The 22,093-nt window shown below is 48.0% G+C and overlaps 1 protein-coding gene across 1 annotated transcript in view; it reads right to left on the bottom strand.

Annotated features, from left to right (window-relative positions):
* The window catches only part of LOC311247824 (focal adhesion kinase 1-like), a gene marked incomplete at its 3' end in the record, with an annotated part of 68,588 nt that extends 50,090 nt beyond the window's left edge, over positions 1 to 18,498 (bottom strand). Inside the window, exon 1 of the mRNA XM_084338819.1 lies at positions 18,478 to 18,498. The remainder of the gene's footprint in view (positions 1 to 18,477) is intronic.
* Between the last annotated feature and the right edge of the window lie 3,595 nt (positions 18,499 to 22,093).

Here is a 22,093-nt window from a genome sequence, read left to right as displayed (position 1 = left end):
ACTTTAGAACACCTAAACACACTTTATATTTATTGGCAAAGAATTTGCACTACAACCCATACCTCAGTACACCTTACTGTAAATTGTACCTAAATTGTACCTCATCCCATTTCTGCTTTGCACTATATAGTATATTGTAACTAGTATATTATATAGTATATTGTATGGTAACTCAGTTACTTCTACTCTGCATTGAACATTGTACATATCTACATACTGAACACTTGTGTCTACATACGTGACTTCTATTTTATACTTGCTATACTTATTTTATTTTATACTTATCCTTTTGACTAGCACAGTCTCTGGAGCGTAACAGAAAGAAGCATTTTGTATAAAAGTATTCTGTACGTCTGTATGACAACTAATAAAGAAACTTGAACTTGAAACTTGAAACATGTATGATGTAGCCTATACGCCATGTGTAGCCTGCCTATATGTGATCAATACAAACTTGAACTTGAATTCCATCATGTCTGTGTGCGGGTCTGCGGGAGCAATGTAAATAATAACGTGCACTGAAAAGTTACAGTATGTAGTTGGTTGATTATTTGTATGACAGTCAGTAAACCCTTGCAAAAAGTATCCGTTTTATTTAATGAATTGAAAACATGCAGCATTGCTTCCTCCCGGCATGCAGCAACGACATGTATCAGGCAATTGCGCATCACTGAGTGGAATCCCTTTCTATTCACATAACTGCATTTGTGATGGAGCTTTGACAGCTCCAGTAACAGTCTATTGCTCGATCCATCTCCAATATCACGATGGACCGTGCCAATTAGTGTTATGGTTTGTAACCGACCCCAATCGCACAACACAAGACAGGTATGAGAGTAAGCCAAGAACTGGGCATTTATTGAAAACAACAGAAAACGGCACTGTCCCTTTAAGGGAGAACACAAATACAGGAAAAACAAGAACTTGGGAGAATAGGCACAGTGCCTTTAAGAGGCGAGCTGGCTAAGGGGAAGGCTAAGGGAAGGCTAACGGACTGGGCCAGGGCAAGGGACAAGGCAGGAACAGGGAGGACTAGGAGGACTGGACAGGGAGGACTAGGAGGACTAGAAGACTGGACAGGGAGGACTAGGAGGACTAGAGAGGGGAAACAGGGACAGAGGCCCGCGGAGGCGGGCTGGGGACAGGGAGGACTAGGAGGACTAGGAGGACTAGAAGGACTGGACAGGGAGGACTAGGAGGACTAGAAGGACTGGACAGGGAGGACTAGGAGGACTAGAGTGGGGAAACAGGGACAGAGGCCCGCGGAGGCGGGCTGGGGACAGGGAGGACTAGGAGGACTAGGAGGACTAGAAGGACTGGACAGGGAGGACTAGGAGGACTAGGAGGAACTGGACAGGGACAGAGAGAAACAGAGTCAAGGCCTTGGACAGGGCGAGGGCTGGAGCTGCTTACAGGGAGGAGTAGGAGGGCGCAGGCTAGACGTCTGGAGGAGAGCGCGCCTGGCGCGGAGGTCTGAGTGGTGCGCGTCTGCTTGGAGTACGCGCCGGTACGGAGGGCGCATCTGGCGCGGAGGTCTGAGTGGTGCGCGTCTGCTTGGAGTACGCGCCGGTACGGAGAGCGCATCTGGCGCGCAGGTCTGAGTGGTGCGCGTCTGCTTGGAGAACGCGCCGGTTCGAAGAGCGCATCTGGCGCGGAGTCTGGATGCGCGTCTGGAGTGCGTCTAGATGCGCGTCTGGGGTGAAGAGCGCGTCAGGCTCGGAGGTCTGAATGAGCGTCTGGAGTGCGTCTGGATGCGCGTCTGGATGCGCGTCTGGAGTGAAGAGCGCGTCAGGCTCGGAGGTCTGGATGAGCGTCTGGAGTGCGTCTGGATGCGCGTCTGGATGCGCGTCTGGAGTGAAGAGCGCGTCAGACTCGGAGGTCTGGATGCGCGTCTGGATGCGCGTCTGGAGTGCGTCTGGATGCGCGTCTGGATGCGCGTCTCGAGTGAAGAGCGCGTCAGGCTCGGAGGTCTGGATGAGCGTCTGGATGCGCGTCTGGATGCGCGTCTGGAGTGAAGAGCGCGTCAGGCTCGGAGGTCTGGATGCGCGTCTGGATGCGCGTCTGGAGTGAAGAGCGCGTCTGCTGCGCGGAGGTCTGCTTGGTGCGCGTCTGCTGCACGGAGGTCTGAAGTGGAACACTGGAATACCTCCCGTAGAGGACTAGAGAGCGTAGTACAATGTCTCCCTCCAGGCAAACGGCGACAGGTGGCCAAAGCTAGCACCTCGTCTCACGCCGGAGATAAAACAGCATACAGACAGAAACAGAAACTCCCGTAGGAGCCTACAGACAGAGAACCTCCCGAAGGAGCTTGGTGATAGAGATATGATACGGAACGACCCGACCAGGCCAGAGGGGAAGAGCGAGGTACTTAAAGCCCAAAGGGGTGCTAATTAGAATACACATCAGGTGCGTGAAGGTAATTGATACTTTAACTAGAAGTGTGTGTTCGGCACCAGACCAATCAAACACATAATGACAGGTAGTCCAAGGGTGTGGCTGCTGAAGAGCAAACGAGAGTAAACGAACGCGAGGGTGGGGGCTAGTGAGGTGAGGAGACAGGGAATTAAAGGTCAAGGGAAAGGCGAACCTCACAGTACTCCCCCCTCCACGGGAGCCACCGGGCGACCCAAAAACACAGACAGGGGCAGGGGAAAAAACAAGGCAACAAAACAAAAAGTACTGGGCCATGCTTAGCAGGGGAAGCCACAACAAAAGTGGGGCTAGCAAAGGAACAGGGTAGCTGAGGGGTAACCAGGGTAGCTGAGGGGTAAGTAGGGTAGCCGAGGGGTAACTAGAGGAGCTGAGGGGTAACTAGAGGAGCCGAGGGGTAACAGCCAGGGCACAGATAGCTACAGGGCCTATGCTAGCTGTAATGCCACGTTAACATAGAGGCTGCGCTGGCTGCCGGAGCTAGGCTAGCAGACAGGGCTGGAACAGGGGCACTGGAGAGGGGAACAGGGAAGGGGCTAGCAGAGGGAAAGGGTAGCTGCCAGGGCACAGATAGCTACAGGGCCTATGCTAGCTGTACTGCTACATTAACATAGAGGCTGCGCTAGCTGCCAGAGCTAGGCTAGCAGACAGGGCTGGAACAGGGGCACTGGAGAGGGGAACAGGGAAGGGGCTAGCAGAGGGAAAGGGTAGCTGCCAGGGCACTGATAGCTACAGGGCCTATGCTAGCTGTACTGCTACATTAACATAGAGGCTGCGCTAGCTGCCGGAGCTAGGCTGGCAGACAGGGCTGGACCAGCATGAGAGAACAAGCTAGCTGGAAGGACAGTCCTAGCTGTGGGGAAAACTGACCTTGCTAGCTGAAAGGGCAGTCCTAGCAGTGGGAAAACTGACCTTGCTAGCTGAAAGGGCAGTCCTAGCAGTGGGAGAAAAACTGACCTTGCTAGCTGAAGGGGCAGTCCTAGCAGTGGGAGAAACTGACCTTGCTAGCTGAAGGGGCAGTCCTAGCAGTGGGGAAAACTGACCTTGCTAGCTGAAGGGGCAGTCCTAGCAGTGGGAAAAAACTGACCTTGCTAGCTGAAGGGGCAGTCCTAGCAGTGGGGCAAACTGACCTTGCTAGCTGAAGGGGCAGTCATAGCAGTGGGAGAAAACTGACCTTGCTAGCTGAAAGGGCAGTCCTAGCAGTGGGAAAACTGACCTTGCTAGCTGAAAGGGCAGTCCTAGCAGTGGGGCAACTGACCTTGCTAGCTGAAGGGGCAGTCCTCGCAGTGGGAGAAAACTGACCTTGCTAGCTGAAAGGGCAGTCCTAGCAGTGGGAAAACTGACCTTGCTAGCTGAAAGGGCAGTCCTAGCAGTGGGAAAACTGACCTTGCTAGCTGAAAGGGCAGTCCTAGCAGTGGGAAAACTGACCTTGCTAGCTGAAAGGGCAGTCCTAGCAGTGGGAAAACTGACCTTGCTAGCTGAAAGGGCAGTCCTAGCAGTGGGAAAACTGACCTTGCTAGCTGAAAGGGCAGTCCTAGCAGTGGGAAAAAACTGACCTTTCTAGCTGAAAGGGCAGTCCTAGCAGTGGGAAAAACTGACCTTGCTAGTTGAAAGGGCAGTCCTAGCAGTGGGAAAACTGACCTTGCTAGCTGAAAGGGCAGTCCTAGCAGTGGGAGAAAACTGACCTTGCTAGCTGAAAGGGCAGTCCTAGCAGTGGGAAAACTGACCTTGCTAGCTGAAAGGGCAGTCCTAGCAGTGGGAAAAAACTGACCTTGCTAGCTGAAAGGGCAGTCCTAGCAGCGGGAGAAAACTGACCTTGCTAGCTGAAAGGGCAGTCCTAGCAGTGGGAAAACTGACCTTGCTAGCTGAAGGAGCAGTCCTAGCAGTGGGAAGGCTACACAAAAAGTGGAGGCCATGCAGAGGGACCGGGTTAGCTGCCTGGGCATGGCTAGCTACAGGGCCTATGCTAGCTGTAAGGGCTGCATTAACATAGAGGCTGTGCTAACAGCCGGGGCTAAGCTAGCAGACTGGGGCCATGCAGAGGGACTTGGTTAGCTGCCTGGGCATGGCTAGCTACAGGGCCTATGCCAGCAGCAAGGCTGCATTAACATAGAGGCTGTGCTAGCAGCCGGGGCTAAGCTAGCAGACTGGGGCCATGCTGGTAGTAGAGGCCTAACAAGCTGCAGGGGAGCTAACGAGGCTAACAGGGAAGCAAACAGGGGAGCTAACAGGGGAGACTAACAAGCTAACAGGGGAGCTAACATGGCTAACAGGGAAGCTAACAGGGCTAACAGGAAAGACTAACAGGTGCTGTGCTGGCTGGGGTCGTCGATGGTCGGGTCGTACTGTTATGGTTTGTAACCGACCCCAATCGCACAACACAAGACAGGTATGAGAGTAAGCCAAGAACTGGGCATTTATTGAAAACAACAGAAAACGGCACTGTCCCTTTAAGGGAGAACACAAATACAGGAAAAACAAGAACTTGGGAGAATAGGCACAGTGCCTTTAAGAGGCGAGCTGGCTAAGGGGAAGGCTAAGGGAAGGCTAACGGACTGGGCCAGGGCAAGGGACAAGGCAGGAACAGGGAGGACTAGGAGGACTGGACAGGGAGGACTAGGAGGACTAGAAGACTGGACAGGGAGGACTAGGAGGACTAGAGAGGGGAAACAGGGACAGAGGCCCGCGGAGGCGGGCTGGGGACAGGGAGGACTAGGAGGACTAGGAGGACTAGAAGGACTGGACAGGGAGGACTAGGAGGACTAGAAGGACTGGACAGGGAGGACTAGGAGGACTAGAGTGGGGAAACAGGGACAGAGGCCCGCGGAGGCGGGCTGGGGACAGGGAGGACTAGGAGGACTAGGAGGACTAGAAGGACTGGACAGGGAGGACTAGGAGGACTAGGAGGAACTGGACAGGGACAGAGAGAAACAGAGTAAAGGCCTTGGACAGGGCGAGGGCTGGAGCTGCTTACAGGGAGGAGTAGGAGGGCGCAGGCTAGACGTCTGGAGGAGAGCGCGCCTGGCGCGGAGGTCTGAGTGGTGCGCGTCTGCTTGGAGTACGCGCCGGTACGGAGGGCGCATCTGGTGCGGAGGTCTGAGTGGTGCGCGTCTGCTTGGAGTACGCGCCGGTACGGAGAGCGCATCTGGCGCGCAGGTCTGAGTGGTGCGCGTCTGCTTGGAGAACGCGCCGGTTCGAAGAGCGCATCTGGCGCGGAGTCTGGATGCGCGTCTGGAGTGCGTCTAGATGCGCGTCTGGGGTGAAGAGCGCGTCAGGCTCGGAGGTCTGGATGAGCGTCTGGAGTGCGTCTGGATGCGCGTCTGGATGCGCGTCTGGAGTGAAGAGCGCGTCAGGCTCGGAGGTCTGGATGAGCGTCTGGAGTGCGTCTGGATGCGCGTCTGGATGCGCGTCTGGAGTGAAGAGCGCGTCAGGCTCGGAGGTCTGGATGCGCGTCTGGATGCGCGTCTGGAGTGCGTCTGGATGCGCGTCTGGAGTGCGTCTGGATGCGCGTCTGGATGCGCGTCTGGAGTGAAGAGCGCGTCAGGCTCGGAGGTCTGGATGAGCGTCTGGATGCGCGTCTGGAGTGAAGAGCGCGTCAGGCTCGGAGGTCTGGATGCGCGTCTGGATGCGCGTCTGGAGTGAAGAGCGCGTCAGGCTCGGAGGTCTGGATGAGCGTCTGGAGTGCGTCTGGATGCGCGTCTGGATGCGCGTCTGGAGTGAAGAGCGCGTCAGGCTCGGAGGTCTGGATGCGCGTCTGGATGCGCGTCTGGAGTGCGTCTGGATGCGCGTCTGGAGTGCGTCTGGATGCGCGTCTGGATGCGCGTCTGGAGTGAAGAGCGCGTCAGGCTCGGAGGTCTGGATGAGCGTCTGGATGCGCGTCTGGAGTGAAGAGCGCGTCAGGCTCGGAGGTCTGGATGCGCGTCTGGATGCGCGTCTGGAGTGAAGAGCGCGTCTGCTGCGCGGAGGTCTGCTTGGTGCGTGTCTGCTGCGCGGAGGTCTGAAGTGGAACACTGGAATACCTCCCGTAGAGGATTAGAGAGCGTAGTACAATGTCTCCCTCCAGGCAAACGGCGACAGGTGGCCAAAGCTAGCACCTCGTCTCACGCCGGAGATAAAACAGCATACAGACAGAAACAGAAACTCCCGTAGGAGCCTACAGACAGAGAACCTCCCGAAGGAGCTTGGTGATAGAGATATGATACGGAACAACCCGACCAGGCCAGAGGAGAAGAGCGAGGTACTTAAAGCCCAAAGGGGTGCTAATTAGAATACACATCAGGTGCGTGAAGGTAATTGATACTTTAACTAGAAGTGTGTGTTCGGCACCAGACCAATCAAACACATAATGACAGGTCCAAGGGTGTGGCTGCTGAAGAGCAAACGAGAGTAAACGAACGCGAGGGTGGGGGCTAGTGAGGTGAGGAGACAGGGAATTAAAGGTCAAGGGAAAGGCGAACCTCACAATTAGCCTATGTATAGCCTGCCTATGTGATCAATAAAAACGTGAACTTGAATCCCATCATCATATTTATATGTTGTATCTGTCCACTATGTTTGTTACTTTGTTATTTCCCCCTCCTACCTTGGGTCTCTTGAAAGGCGCTATATAAAATGAAGCTATTATTATTATTATTATTATTATTGTTATTATTATTATTATCACGTCTGTGCGCGGAGCTCACAAAAAGAAAAAAATACTGTCTTTTAGTCTCAGTGAAGTTTCAATGGAGGTAATCTATTCTAACCAACAAATTGAAGTAGAAAGCATTTAGTTGTGGCCAATCTTATTTGGAAACATGACAAACAAAATAATTAGGGATGCTCGATATTGGCTTTTTTACCGATACCGATATTCCGATATTGTCCAACTCTTAATTTCGATACCGATACCGATACCGATATCAACCGATACCGATATATGCAGGGTTTCCCCCCAAAAAAACTGAATAATTTCAGGTAATTAATAATTTCACTGGATGCATTCAAAAGGCTTTCTAAATGTAAGCATTATCTGTGCAAAATATGATAATTAAAAAAGTAAAAATTAACATTACATATCTCTTGTTGTTGAATTAAACCAACATGCATACTTTTGACAATAAATAAAATAAGAATTGGTTCTTACTTGCTTGCCTGGGTAAATAAAGGTTAAATAAATGTAAAAAAAAAAAAAAAAAAATAAAATCTTTTTCGATACCGATATTTTCCGATATCACATTTTACTGCCGATATCGGCCGATAATATCGGTCGGCCGATAATATCGGACATCCCTAAAAATAATAGTATTTAGCTTTTTATTTGAAACAATATTTAATCGCGTTTGGAGGTGGGTGTTCTGCGTCTGCCCCCCACCCGTGCCAAACAAGTAGGCCAACCTCTTGTTCGCTCGTGAGCCCGTTATAATTACACTACTGTCGCTATTTTACAATGAACTATAATGAATTACGGGTCATACAGAAGTTGAACACGCCAGTGTTGAAACGAATGCACGGAAGCTTATTTCCGCGTTGCAGACTGCAATATTCATATTCTACCACCGGGCGCCAGGTACGCATGCCCTGAGCTGTGCGTAGATATACGCACAAAGTCAAGTTCACGTTTAAATTGATAAGTCCCACACTTTGCTTAGAAACGATCGTACATATCTGTGTGTACGCAACGTTGATAAATGAGGGCCAGGTCCCTCAGTTCAGCCGATCAGAGGCTCCTGACAGTCCGTAGGTCTAACCTCAAGCTCAGGGGGGGCCGTGCCTTTGCTGTCGCAGCCCCTGCACTGTGGAACAGCATCCCCACCTGCATTAGGCTTGCCCCCTCGATAGATGCCTTCAAATCTAGGCTCAAAACCCACTTCTACCTACTAGCCTTTCCCGTTCACTGACTCATGCCCTGTTTTCCTGTGTGCTTGCCTGTGTGCCCTCCCATACAACGGAGTTGTGATTGTTGTCTATATGTATCAGTGGAGGTTTCTCTATGACAACACGTGAAACACAAATTCACTCATAATTCATAATTATTATTAATTTACATATACCTATATATATATATATATATATATATATTTTTTTAATTATTATTATTATTATTTTTTTATTATAAATGTTTTCCTCTGTAAAAAAATGCCAGTGAATTTTTTTTCTTTCAAAAATGGCCAAAATTGACAGCTCTGAGCAGGCCTGCACTGCAGTATTGCCTGCAGTAATTATTCGTGAAGAAAACTTCACAGGTGTGACCCATTGTTAAATAAATAATAAATAACAGCGAATCAAAATAGGCTATTAACTTCATCTAAGCACAGTCTGTGCAGTTAAACTCTTGCCATTGAATGGAGGGTTGATTGATTGACAGCCCTTGACATCCAATACACGGAGGTTGAATATGATTGGCAGCCTTGCAAATCCAATCAGAGATTGCTGCATTGCAAAGTCAAAACGGGTCCAGCTGCATGTCCGGAGGATAGGTTTAGCTCGGGCCAATCTCAAGTTTCTCAAGTTTCTTTATTAGTTGTCATACAGAAGTACAGAATACTTTTATACAAAATGTAACATAAAGAAGCATTTTGTATAAAAGTATTCTGTACTTCTGTATGACAACTAATAAAGAAACTTGAGAAACTTGAGATTGGCCCGAGCTAAACCTGTCCTCCGGACATGCAGCTGGACCCGTTTTGACTATGTGAAAGTTGAGACTATGATAAAGTTGTTGTTTAGTAGTTAGTAAGATGTACAGCTATAACAAGTCAAGTCAGGCTAAATTAAACTTTGCGCCAACATTAGGACCGAAGTATAAACCAGCAACTGAGCAACATGAAGAAGTGGACTTATGCATCTGGATCAGAAAAAACGTTGTGGATGAAAAAGTAAGTAGGCTACAGTGCTTGTATGCTAACAGTAGCTAGCCAGCTTAGCCTACATCACAATGATAATCACCAAGCTAACTTACTGTACACTCTGTAGGGCTGGGCAATTAATCGAAACAGAATCGCGATATTGATTCATAGACCTATGCAATCTCATTTCTAAGTTATGACTATTTTCTTTTATTTTTTATTTTTTATTTTTTTTTTTTTTTTTACTTTTTTAATTATTTTATCTGGGTTGAACATGATTTGTGGAACTCCCTCTGGTGTTGTGGTCGTGGTATTCACTGACCTTTGGGAAGTATTTCGACATGCACATGGGTATCTTAGTGGTATAGTGTATCTTGTAGACCAGGCCCATTGCAAGTTGCTGTACTCTGTCGTCTACTCTAAGCCATCCTAGGTTGTCAAAGTGGACAGGGGTGAGGTGGGTTTTAGGAGTAAGGTCAAGCAGTAGTCTGACCAGTTTGTTTTGTGATGTTTGTAATCTTGTATTTAGTGCCTTTGAGGTGCTTTGGTACCATGAGGTGCAAGCATAGTCGTAGTACCCTTGAATGAGTGCTCCTGTTAGAGTCTTCAAGGTATTCTTGTTTACCAGAGAGGAGATCCGGTACAGGAATCTAGTTGGTTGGTTGACTTACATTGGATCCCATTTTGTCACAGGAATGATTTGCCTCTATAGGATGGAACCCAGGTAGGTAATTTCATCTTTCCTTTTAAGATAAGATAAGATATTCCTTTATTGATCCCCTTGGGGAAATTCAGGCATCATAGCAGCATGGGGGAAGGGGGGGGGGGGGGGTACAGGTAGTGAAAACAACACAAGCAGTGTAAACAAATAGGTCAATATAATTTACTATCTAACTAACTGAAATATACATTATTCATTATTCACAGTATCACAGTATCCACATAAGGTGCAGTATGCATAAGGTAGTGTTATTGTCCTACTTGGGTTCCTATTAGTTCTAGGTCGATGTCTGGCAGCAGTCGCTGCCCACTGTTGTGGAGCCTGATGGCCACTGGTATGAAGGACTGTCCGAGGCGGTTAGTTGAGTGTCGGGGGGGTATGAGTCTGTGGCTTCCTTGTCACCTTCACCTAATATGTTTTGATCTGGTCAGGTGCGCTGTCACCTAAAATGTTTTGATCTGATCAGGTGCGCTGTCAACTAATATGTTTTGATCTGGTCAGGTGCGCTGTCACCTAATATGATTTCATCTGGTCAGGTGCGCTGTCACCTAATATGATTTCATCTGGTCAGGTGCGCTGTCACCTAATATGTTTTCATCTGGTCAGGTCCGCTGTCACCTAATGTTAATATGTTTTCATCTGTGTCCACTGACACACAGTGGGGGATGTTTTAAAAATATTATTATTTAATATATAATATAATATAATAATTTGTGCTTCACCTAAAAATTTGGTCAGCAGCCTCCACTGATATGTATCTATGTATCTACCCTCTGTACAGCACCTTGGTTGACACGTGTCATGTTAAATGTGCTATATAAATAAATCTGATTGATTGATTGATTGATTGATTGATTGATTGATTGATAGGTGCTGTATGATGATCTCATTTTGATCCATCGCAAAGCGCTCCAGCGCTTGAATACGGCCGGGGGATCTGATGCAGACCCACGGCTCTCGTATTATAATGAGCCCGCGAGGCGTGTCTCTGTATGCAAATGACTTGCGCGAGAACGCACATCCAGTTTAGAATGAGTGGAATTCACCATTCAAAAAACCTGGGTAAGAACAGATTTGGACTTTAAGAAGGGCTTGATGAATGTGGCGGTGGCTTTTCTTATTGTTCTCTTAACAGACAGGTAAGCAAGAATATAAGAAAAATAATAAGAGAGTATTGTTGAATGAGGCCCATTGTTATCACACAAACGAAAACCCCTCCCTACCTCCCTCTCCCAAACCGTTCCTACAACGATTTTTTAATGTTGCATGATCAAGTATACATTTATTATGTATTATTATTAGTGCTGTCAGGCGATTAAAAAAATTTATCTAATTAATTACAGGATTTGTAATTAATTAATCTAATTAATCGCATTTTAATCGCATAACAATTTTAGGCCTGATATTCTATATTCTATAATCATATTTCAAATGGCATGTGTCTGGATGGCATAATTCAGTACTGTATCTACAAAACATTCTGTTTAATCATCTTCCATTTATTCATTTGCTTCGATTTTTCAGGTCTGGCAAATTTTAGCATGGTGTTATTCACAGTCAAAGATAACAAAAAAAATCATTAATATTCTCATTTGGTTCATTACAATTTACTCAAGCCTAGTAACAGACACAGTATTTCTGACACTGGGAATACATTCCCTGAGATCCATAGATGTCCCTAGAATCAGATACCAAGAACAAGCAAATGGACCATATTAAAAGAAAGTCTGTAATTATTATAACTTTTTAAGTTTAAATATCAACATTATCTGGCCATCCTCAGTAAATACTATCAAACTCGTCTGACCTCATCTGGTCTTTCCAAAGACCGGAGATGGGATGTTCACACACACACACACACACACACACACGCACACACGCACACGCACACGCACACGCACACACACACACACACACACACACAGGGAGAATGGCTGATAGCAGTCTTAATGATTTTAGAATATTTCAGATAATGAAATTAAATGTTTATGTCATCAACTATCCAGTTAGTATTTATAGTGTAACGTTTGGCTACTTTAAATCATTGCACGTAGAGAGAGAGAGAGGGAGAGCGGCTCAGCCCCCCGTGATGTATTAGGTTTGAGTTTGAGCCTCTAGGTTGCCGTAGATGTCACACTAGGAAGTCAACACACGGAGTTGTAACCTGGAGCCCGATGCACAAGGCGATATATATAAACGAACAACCAATAAATGTTATTTATTATCTTTGAACCTCGGTTGTCAAGCCTCGTCAACACCGTCCCCCCCCCCCCCCCCCCCCCCCCCCCCATTTCCTCACTAATGCACTAATGGGACTGGTGTCGTGGAGTCACTCCGCTGTGAGCGTTTCCAGGGTTAGCGGCTAACGCTAGTTAGCTTAGCTAGCGGCTAACGTTAAGGTTTTACCGCGATGTGGACACAGGAATGGCGAGGATGCCAAGCATGTCAGACACATTGGACCCCGTTGCTCGTGCTGGTCTGTGTCTATTATGAAAAGACAATTGCATGTCATTGAAGGTCCGCGCTGGTCTGTGTCTATAATATGAAATGACAATTGAGCGCCATTGAAGGTCCGCGCTGGTATGTGTCTATAATGAAAAGTCAATTGAGTGTCATTGGAATTCAGATATTTTTTTCTATTTGGGCGGGTCTTAGGTATTGAAATATAGCACCGATTGATCTAGCGTGAATCGGTAATCGTAGTACCGATGTAATTCGGTCGATACCCTTAAAAGTACAGAGTTTGGTACCCATCCCTACCTGACTCACTCCTTCTTCTTTGTCTACTATGTATTATGCTACTATGCCTATACTACTACTACCCACTATGCTACTATGCCTATACTACTACTACCCAGTGTACCCACTATGCTACTATGCCTATACTACTACTACCAACTATGCTACTATGTCTATACTACTACTACCGTTAGGTTATGACTATAACCAAGTTCTGTTAACACTAGTGGACGCTCAGCGTCTCATTGCATATATCTCGCTTCAGCATATATACTGAATAAATTTCAAAATGTACCTTTAAATGCCAGCATTCATCTGGCCACACCCCCATCCGCTTACCTACATAAACAGGGGTGGTGCCACACACTCATCTCCTTCCCAACAAATTTCACCACAATGAAAAATCAAGGGCCGCAGCGGCGTCTAGACGCTGAGCGTCCACTAGTGTTAACAGAACTTGGTTATAGTCATAACCTAACGTTTTGTATCACACTAGCTCCCGCTCAGTGTCTCATTGCATAATAGGAGCTGAGCGGGAGCTAGAAGCTCGACAAATGTACCCCGCTGAGGCCCCCCACAACCATCAGACCAGGGAGGACCGAGCCCCCCCGACCCCCCCTAATGGAGGGCACCCCCCCTATTGGGGGCTTCACGGGAGGGCGACGGACCCGACCGTGCGAAGAGGCACTCAAGCAACTCAACGAACAGGGTGAGCAGACCGTGGCTTGACCCCACGACTACACACACGCACAACCCGCATGCCACCCGGGAACGGAGGGAACAACCTCGTTACTGCCCCCAGAATCACGGGGTCAAGGGCAAACCCAACCCCGTGGCAAGGCCGTAGCAGCAGAGCGCGAAGGAAGACCCAGACCCACCAAAGGGACTGGACCCCCTGGAACGGGGGCTCAGAGAAGTCCATGATGCCAGCATCAAGACCCCACCAGGTGGGCACTTAGTGACCCCGCCCCCCACATCGCCAGTGTATTCGGACAAAGGCCCCTCAGCCGAGCGGGCCCTGTCCCCCCAATAGTACACCGCCTGGCACACTGACCCTGCAGAACAGGCAGTCAGCATGGCCGTAAGCACACAAAAAAGGTTAACCAACGGAAGCAGGCAGCGCACCGGGGAAAAACCAGGCAACAGGCTGTTAACCCTAGCCTGGAGACTGCGGACGAGACAGGCGCCAGAGGGGACAGCTGAACACAGCCGCCCCGGCGGAAGGGGCGTAAGCTGGCGTTGTTGCATGACCAAGCCTCCATTTAAAAAAACCCACCCAGAGGGGTTGAGGCAGAGAAGGCTGACACGATTGGCAGACGTCATGAACGTGCAGGGGCACCCTCAACCGGTGAACCCAGGAGTTGACACTGCTCCAACACACCAGGGAATCAACCACCTTGGTGTTACCCAATGCGGTGGTTGTTCCTATAACCCCTCAAGAAAAAAACTCCAAAACACACCTGCGGGTATACACCGGCTATACCGCAGTACAAGTGTTTCAGTTTTTCAAAAAAGGGTTAACCCAGGCCTACGGGTCGACGAAACATGACTTCGGACCGGGCCCGGCGATACGGGAAGCACAGGGTCACCAGAGGAGGTCAAAGACCACCCCAACAGGCCCCTCTTCGCCATGCGTGAGAGAGGAGCGAAAAAGAATGGAGAACCAGCCCCAAGCACACCGTACTTGGTATTCCCAGGCGGTCTCCCAACCAAGTACTAACCAGGACCAACTTGTGTAGCGGCCGAGATCCGACGAGATCGAGCGTGTACAGGTTGGCATGGCCGTAAGCCATTACGACAGTGCTGAGTAAAAAATGTACCCAACCAGGGTCTCCATAGCGCTTAACCCTGTGACACCCGGACCGACCTGGCATTTTTCCCCCTAAAAAAAGCCCAAGTCCCTCAGGGTACCAGAACAGCAGATCTGCATCCCCGGCGGACAACGGGTTCAACTGATCCGGACCAGCGTGACCAGAACCAGTCCCGTGCCCTAACCACGCCGACATGCCTACTCCAGGAGAAGGGGCAGATATGCGTGTTGATCTTAACATGAAAAGAAGGCGCCACCCAGACGTTCGGGCGAACCGCGCCCGGTGGCCCACCCCCAGGGCGTGAGACCCCTCTACATATGTTCAGATCCATTCCGTCATCATCCCCCAGATATGAACGAGAATCCGTCGATAACCAAACCAGGTCGTCGGATTTGGTCGTCGGAAGAGGAAAAACCTCCATCCCAGTTGCTTTATAAAAACGCAGTTTTAACCTCAAGCAACCAAGGCGTGCCAGTCAGTCGCCTGTTTACAGAACACCCCGAGCTAGCACTATACGTGCGTCGGGACACACCCACATCAATGAACAGGCTATTTAGACCTGTCATTGAATCCCCAAGGCGCCCAGGGGAACGACAAGAGGGTACTTCCTAACTCCAACTCTTTTTAATAGAAAAGAAGGAAGCACCAACAGTATGTATCCCAGTCTACACAGCCGGGGGTAAAAAATTTTCACATTTTTACATCCCACCACCCTCCCATAGGAAGGAGACGGGAATCCCCAGAGAGACTTCCCACGCGAGCTGTACAGATTGAAAAGAATATATTGCACCTTGAGCCATGTAAAAAATTGGTTTTAGGGCTCTCCGGGGAAGAGGCACTGAACCCATACACACTCAATAATCGAATTGAATCGAATACATACACAATAGAGTAGGACTCCTTCTTGAGGGTCCACTCACCTTGACAATCTGAGGAGGAGGCTCTGTACTCTGAAGGAGGCTCCCTCCTCACGGAAGGAGAGTCCCAACTCACAGAAGGCCCGAATAGGAGCTTGGTGAGGAGGAGCCCTGACCACCCCCCGAAACAGATCCATCACATGGACCTGAACAGCACACGGAATTCCTACCAACAGAGACGCGCACAGTGACGTACTCTATGGCGGGGGAATTTCTGCGGTGCACACGCCCAATATTCCAGGCCGTGGGACCAGGAAACTCCCTCCCCCCCTCACCCTGTAACGTGCCGAACCGCAACGTGACAGGAACCTTGAAGGACAGGTGGGTTTACCCCTGACCAACAGAAAAAAGGGGGAGGAAAGGTTACCAGTTCACCCCTTTACGACCCCACACCCATGATACGATGTAATGACAAAAAGAGAGTATGACACAGTCATAGTCAGCTCCATGAAGCGTCTGACAGCTTCACACAGCGCATGAGCTAACCCGCTATCTGATTTTTACTAAGGAAAAAACACAGAATAGAGAGGGCTCTCTAAGAGCCCCGGTACCAAACTTACACATGTGCTTCTGTGGCCAGTCCAACCCAGTTGTAGATCACATGACACACACAACCCATCATCACCTACAAAAAATGGCAAAAACACTCTACAGAGGAACGCAGTTTTTCATAATGAGAGAATACATAATTCTCGATTAGTATCGGCCACAGGCCTTACTAAGCACACACGAAAGCGACCAAACAATCTTTTCTTTTAGGAAAATAAAGTTTCTCCAGCAGTTTTAGCACAACCTCAGCAATCAAGCTAAGGGTTACATCGTATCCCTACCACACAGTGACACAATGTAGTGCAACAACATGTCTGAGAGGAGGATGAAGAAGTCCCCAGGGAACCGGGGGGAAACACAATCCTCCTACTTTACCCTTAATACGGCCAGTTAAAACAGGAAAACCTGTTAATATGTGAACACACTGTTCATTGTCATTACAGGCTGAGAAAAGAATCATTCTTTACTCATTTGTCACTAAGCATAGCTTTATAGGTTAGTTAACCCCCTTAGTTGTGAGTACAGGGTACATATAAACACACATGATGTTTCTCAACACAACAAACCAGATCATTTTCACATCTGTAACAACAACCCGATTTGCATGGAGAAGCTAAATACCAGTGACAAGACAATTCACACCTAACTCGCGTCGTATCCTAAATGTAGTGCAGCAACACTCGTTTTGGAAAACATCGTTATTTACAAAACATTTAGAAGGGAAAGCCAGAAGAAGTGTACAAGGTCTGGTCAGGCCTTGCCTACCCGGAGCGTAGATCAAGCGAAGTGCAGTCTCAAGGCACCGTAGTAAACAGCCGTTCTGTGTTGTCGATCTGGGCAGCGTCGCCGCTCCAACCCGTCGCTACGGTCCCCCTTGTTGACGCAGTCCTTGCCGTCCTGGCCCAGGGCAGGTTCGACGAACATCCTCTGTCAAAGATGACGTCGTAGTCAAGAGTGTTTAAAACATGTTATAATCAAAGCACGTTCAACAGAGTAGCATTAAGCTAACGGCCGCTCTAACCGTCGGGCGCTACCGCCCCTGCCCGCGAGACGCCGAGCGAACGGCGCACGCGACCAGAGGTGAGCTTCGAATCCCCCCCGCCTCTCCCCGTGAGGGAGAGGGGGGTTGGGAACCGCGGCGGCGCGCGAGGGGCCGGAGCCACCCCGCGCTGGGCCTCGGCCAATAGCAGCAAGCTAACGTTTCCTAGCCTAGGTAGGCCACCTAGTGATCACAGCAGGCTAGCGCCGCAGCTAACAGCTGACTGGCTAACAGTAGGCCACCACTAGCACGTAAGCTAAGCAGCTATCACCTGAACTTGTACACAATGATATAACACTCACTCAGACAGGCCGCCGTTCTGAAACCCTCCTCACTTTTTAAGAGAAAAGAGAAACAAGATGTTAACACAGTTTTACAACGGTGATTTTACCAACACCCGACGGAGCCAGCACAATACCAAACTGGCCTGTAGCTGACTTGAACACAGATCTTCCACTAACGAACATCTATGCCCATATTTCCTCGTGAGGGAATACTCTCATTTGGATATGAAAGATGGGGCCTACACGGTGACAGAGAAAACATCCACTCGTCCAGAAAACACAGGGATCACCAGTGATAATGGTCGTGGCCCACTAGTTAACTAAAATGGGCTTCAGACTAAGGTCTTCCGCTGTTGCCTAAGAGGCTGAACAAAAGACATTAATCTGGGGCCGGTTTTCGTAAACATTGTCAGTTAGCCCCCATAGCACTAACAGACAAGTGGAGCCGCAAGCAAAACAGTACTCATCAACCTGAAACCCACCGCTTCTCACAACAGCGGCGCGTCCTACAGTTCAGCTGTGTCCTGAAAGGTTTCACCCCAACCAGCACAGCAAGGAACTGCAGTTGAGAGGCATGCAGCGGCGTGCTCCCAATACGAAAACCGGTGGAGGATTTTAGAATGATCACCATCTTCCAGACACTCCAGTGACGAAGACAATATCGCCGTATTTTCTCGAAAATAGTGAGAGAGAAAATAAAGATATGATGTCAACGTATCTCTTGTTCTTCCTTTCCTCGTAAACATTGTCAACCAATATTTTTCTCCACGTCAAGTGGGCATATGAGCAACACGTTGCTTGTGATGAAATTTGAGAAGGAGATGAGTGTGTGGCACCACCCCTGCTTATGTAGGTACGCGGATGGGGGTGTGGCCAGATGAATGCTGGCATTTAAAGGTACATTTTGAAATGTATTCAGTATATATATGCTGAAGCGAGATCTATGCAATGAGACGCTGAGCGGGAGCTAGTGTGATACAGAACAACTATGCTACTATGTCTATACTTGTCTAACACGGTAACCATCGGTAGTGTGATAGTAAAGGGTTAACCTTCTGTAGTGTGGCAGTGAAAGGGTTAACCAGAGAGGCGTCCCCTCTTGCAGACTTGTTGCACACATTTTGTAAGTTATTATATGTCATATGCAGCATGTCACTCACCTGTGTAAAAGGCAATCCTGGAAATATCTGGAAGAGAGAGCAAGAGAGAAGTGAGCTGACTGGATATTAGGGATGCTGCCCGATTCTTGCTCAAATGTGAATCAACGATTTTTCTCTCTAAGAATTGAGATCACGTGTCTCTCACACGATTCTTATTTTTTCAATAAAATCATTTATTGCACTATTTCTTAAACAGACAACATAACATATCAAAGTGCTTGACGTAAACTTAAACATAACATATATGAAAGTGCTTGACTTAAACGTAAAAGTATCTTGTAACATACAAAATAACTCAAGTCAGAATCATCATCATTTTAAAAAGTTAAGTAAAAAGTAAAAAAAAAAAGAAAAAAAAGGTTTATAAAGAAAAGTGCGTCTGTGTGATATTGTGGTGGTCTGTGTGATATTGTGGTGGTCTGAGTGATATTGTGGTGGTCTGTGTGATATTGTGGTGGTCTGTCTGATATTGTGGTGGTCTGTGTGATATTGTGGTGGTCTGTCTGATATTGTGGTGGTCTCTGAATGGGAGACCCTGTGTTCTAACCTATAGATGGAAGGGCAGACCAGTCCAGCGATGTTCATAGCTCATACTAGCTAGTCAGCTACAAGCTAATGCAAAGCCAATGCAAAGTTAATGGGGTCAAGGCCCTGTCTGTGCAAGCTGACGTCTCCACAGTTTCACGCAAAGTAGACGTGAGTCGTCTTCGGCCAGCTGGTACAGAAAGGAGCTCGACCCCATTGACATTGGTTTGGGGCTAACTATCCAGAGCTAACTACCACGAGGAACGGCATGGATTGTGCTGAGAAAAGACTCTAGTGATAAACATCCTTGTTGATAAGCAGCAAAGTTAATGGTAGCTGTGATAAAAGCCCCGCCCACTTAGCAGACGGGAAATGACAGGTGTTTAAAAGCCCCGCCCACTTAGCAGACAGGAAATGATAGCTGTGTAAAAGCCCCGCCCACTTAGCAGACAGGAAATGATAGCTGTGTAAAAGCCCCGCCCACTTAGCAGACAGGAAATGATAGCTGTGTAAAAGCCCCGCCCACTTAACAGACAGGAAGTGTTCCATGTTCATCAGAGCAGCTTGCAACGCATCCTCCTTTCATTCAGTATCTTTGGTCAAAGAGTCAAATCACAGCTGTAGTCGACTGTAGACGCTTTGAACAGGCCTGTTTCTGTAACTCCTGTGGGGATATTCTATATCCTACATACCCACCCCCACAGGAAGTAGAGGAGAAGTCACAGGAAGTTCCACACATCACACAGGAAGCATTGTGCTCCAGGTGTCGTATTACAAAGAGGTCTGTCAATTATCTACTTCTCTCTCTCTCGTAATGACACCTCTCTCTCTCTGTCTGTCTCTCTCTCTCTCTCCCCCTCGTAATGACATCATAATGACTGACATCATGACTATCTGACCACATGAGATGGCAGGGTGTGTGTGTGTGTGTGTGTGTGTGCCTAGAGCTGCCGCGGTATTGATATTTTCCTTACCACACAAAGTTGCGTAATATTTCATACCGCGGCAATATAACCGCAAAAAAAAAAAATTTGAATGCATTTATTTATTTATTTTTTAGTAGTCTATTCTTTATAGCATATAGCCTGCCTCTAGTCTAAATGTCTATCTTTAGAGGGTGACTTTGCAGCATGAATATTGTTTGGGATTCGGCAAGCACGCATTCGTTATTGAAAGTGAAACACGGATTCGAAGTCTCCCCTCTGGTCGTGCGCCGTTCACTCTGTGTCGCGGGCAGGGGTGGTAGCGCCCGGCGGTTACCCCCCGACCCTTTCTTATTATTATTATTATTATTATTATTATTATTATTATTATTATTATTATTATTATTATTATTATTATTATTATTATTATTATAAAGTTACTACTTATGATTAACAAAGGCATTCGTTTTGTGGCATTAACGTTATATAGTTACACGTTCAATAACATCAGCGTATTTACCGGACCATAGCAAGGCAAGCGTTACTCAATTCATATCTCCGTTCCTTCCTTTGCTCAGAGCGTGCTGAGTTGTGCCCATTCTGCAGTCTGTTAATAAAGTTTTCAATCAGACAAGTGTATAGAACGAAGGGCTTTTATTATAACATTCGTTGCAGTAAAATCATTATGCCTCGTTTAGTACTCCTGTGGACTGGAGCTCTGGTAGTCCACTCCGGCGGGGAGCTATTTGTTATTAGCCTTGTTGTGATCAATGGCTAACATCCAGGAAGTAAAAACCGAATAGGCGCTTGCCGATTGGTGGTAACAGCAGAGGCGGGTGCAAGCGGTGTGGCAGATTCGACTGTCAATCAAAATGTTTCCCTTGCATTGCTTTGGTTGAGAGTATTATTATAAAAAACAGCGTTGATGCGCAAGGACGCGGGAAGGGGGGGTGCGGCGGGGGCTGCAGCACCCCCTGCTGGCGGGGAGTGTAACTGTAACTGCAAGGTTGTTTTGGCCTTTATTCCATTGTAATAACGAGGCTACTCAATGTCACAGAGCGAGCGGCACTGCAGATTTACCCTACTCTTGGAATTCATTGCCAGATCCTCATAGGGGCGCTGTCTCGATAATGCAGTGTTATTAAAGAAGCCGCAAGCGTGTAGCCGACGCATGAATCAGTTGGGATTCGAATAGACGTGACCTGGAAGCCTGGAAGCGGCAACGCGGAACTGGAAATCCGTTGGTAAAAGAAATAGCGGCCTGGAATAGTTTTTGGGACAATTCGCAGTAAAGGAATATATCTGTCTGCGATGTTGTATGCAGGAACGAATTGCAGAGAGGGAGGACTGACTGAAGTGGAGAGTGTGTTTACTTGTGTCTCAGAAAAGAAATGTCTCAAAAAACGAATATCTGATTTCTTTAATAATAATAACCTGGACTTGCTGCATATGCATCAGGATATTCTGGACTCACTGGACATTCATGTTGTCATGAAGGAGTTTATTTCCACCACTCCTGAACGCAAGACCACCATCGGTATTCTACCGTCTTCGGAATAGGTAATGTGTGTTTATTATCGCTCCTGCTGGGATTGTTGTTGTGACAGTCAATGACACACACACACACACACACACACACACACACACATACACACACACACACACACACACACACACACACACAGATCCTGTGCGGTGTGCGAAACAAAAGTCCAAACGCTAGTTGTTGCCGCTTGCGTCTAAATCGACAATAAATCGTCTTCTGATTAGAGAAAAACTGCTGCATTTCGTGTGTGAACTGTCCACATGTTGGTGTTCAAGTTTGTCTGTTGTAGTGTAAAATATTGATCTTTCAAATTAATGGAAAATCGCGCATGCATTTAATATGACGTTATTATTATTATTTATCTCTGACTCCGACCGCCGCACCCCTAAGTCTGACTTACTTCCTGCGTGCCTGTTGATGCGGTATTCAGTTAAACGCTGCGGTGGGCGTGACGTAACCGCGGCAGCTCTACACACACCCACACACACACTTGACCTCCATGCCACATGTAAGCTCTAGGGTGAATATTGGGCGGGGGGCGGGGGGACACAGGGGAGCAGCCGACCAACAGAGAAAGCTATAGAGCTGCTGGTCGCAGCTGAAAGCTCATCACTGCTTCCTG

This window comes from Notolepis coatsorum, assembly GCF_963971535.1.
Source record: "Notolepis coatsorum genome assembly, contig: SCAFFOLD_309, whole genome shotgun sequence".
In the NCBI taxonomy this organism is placed as follows: domain Eukaryota; kingdom Metazoa; phylum Chordata; class Actinopteri; order Aulopiformes; family Paralepididae; genus Notolepis; species Notolepis coatsorum.
This window is presented reverse-complemented; position numbering and strand designations above follow the sequence as displayed.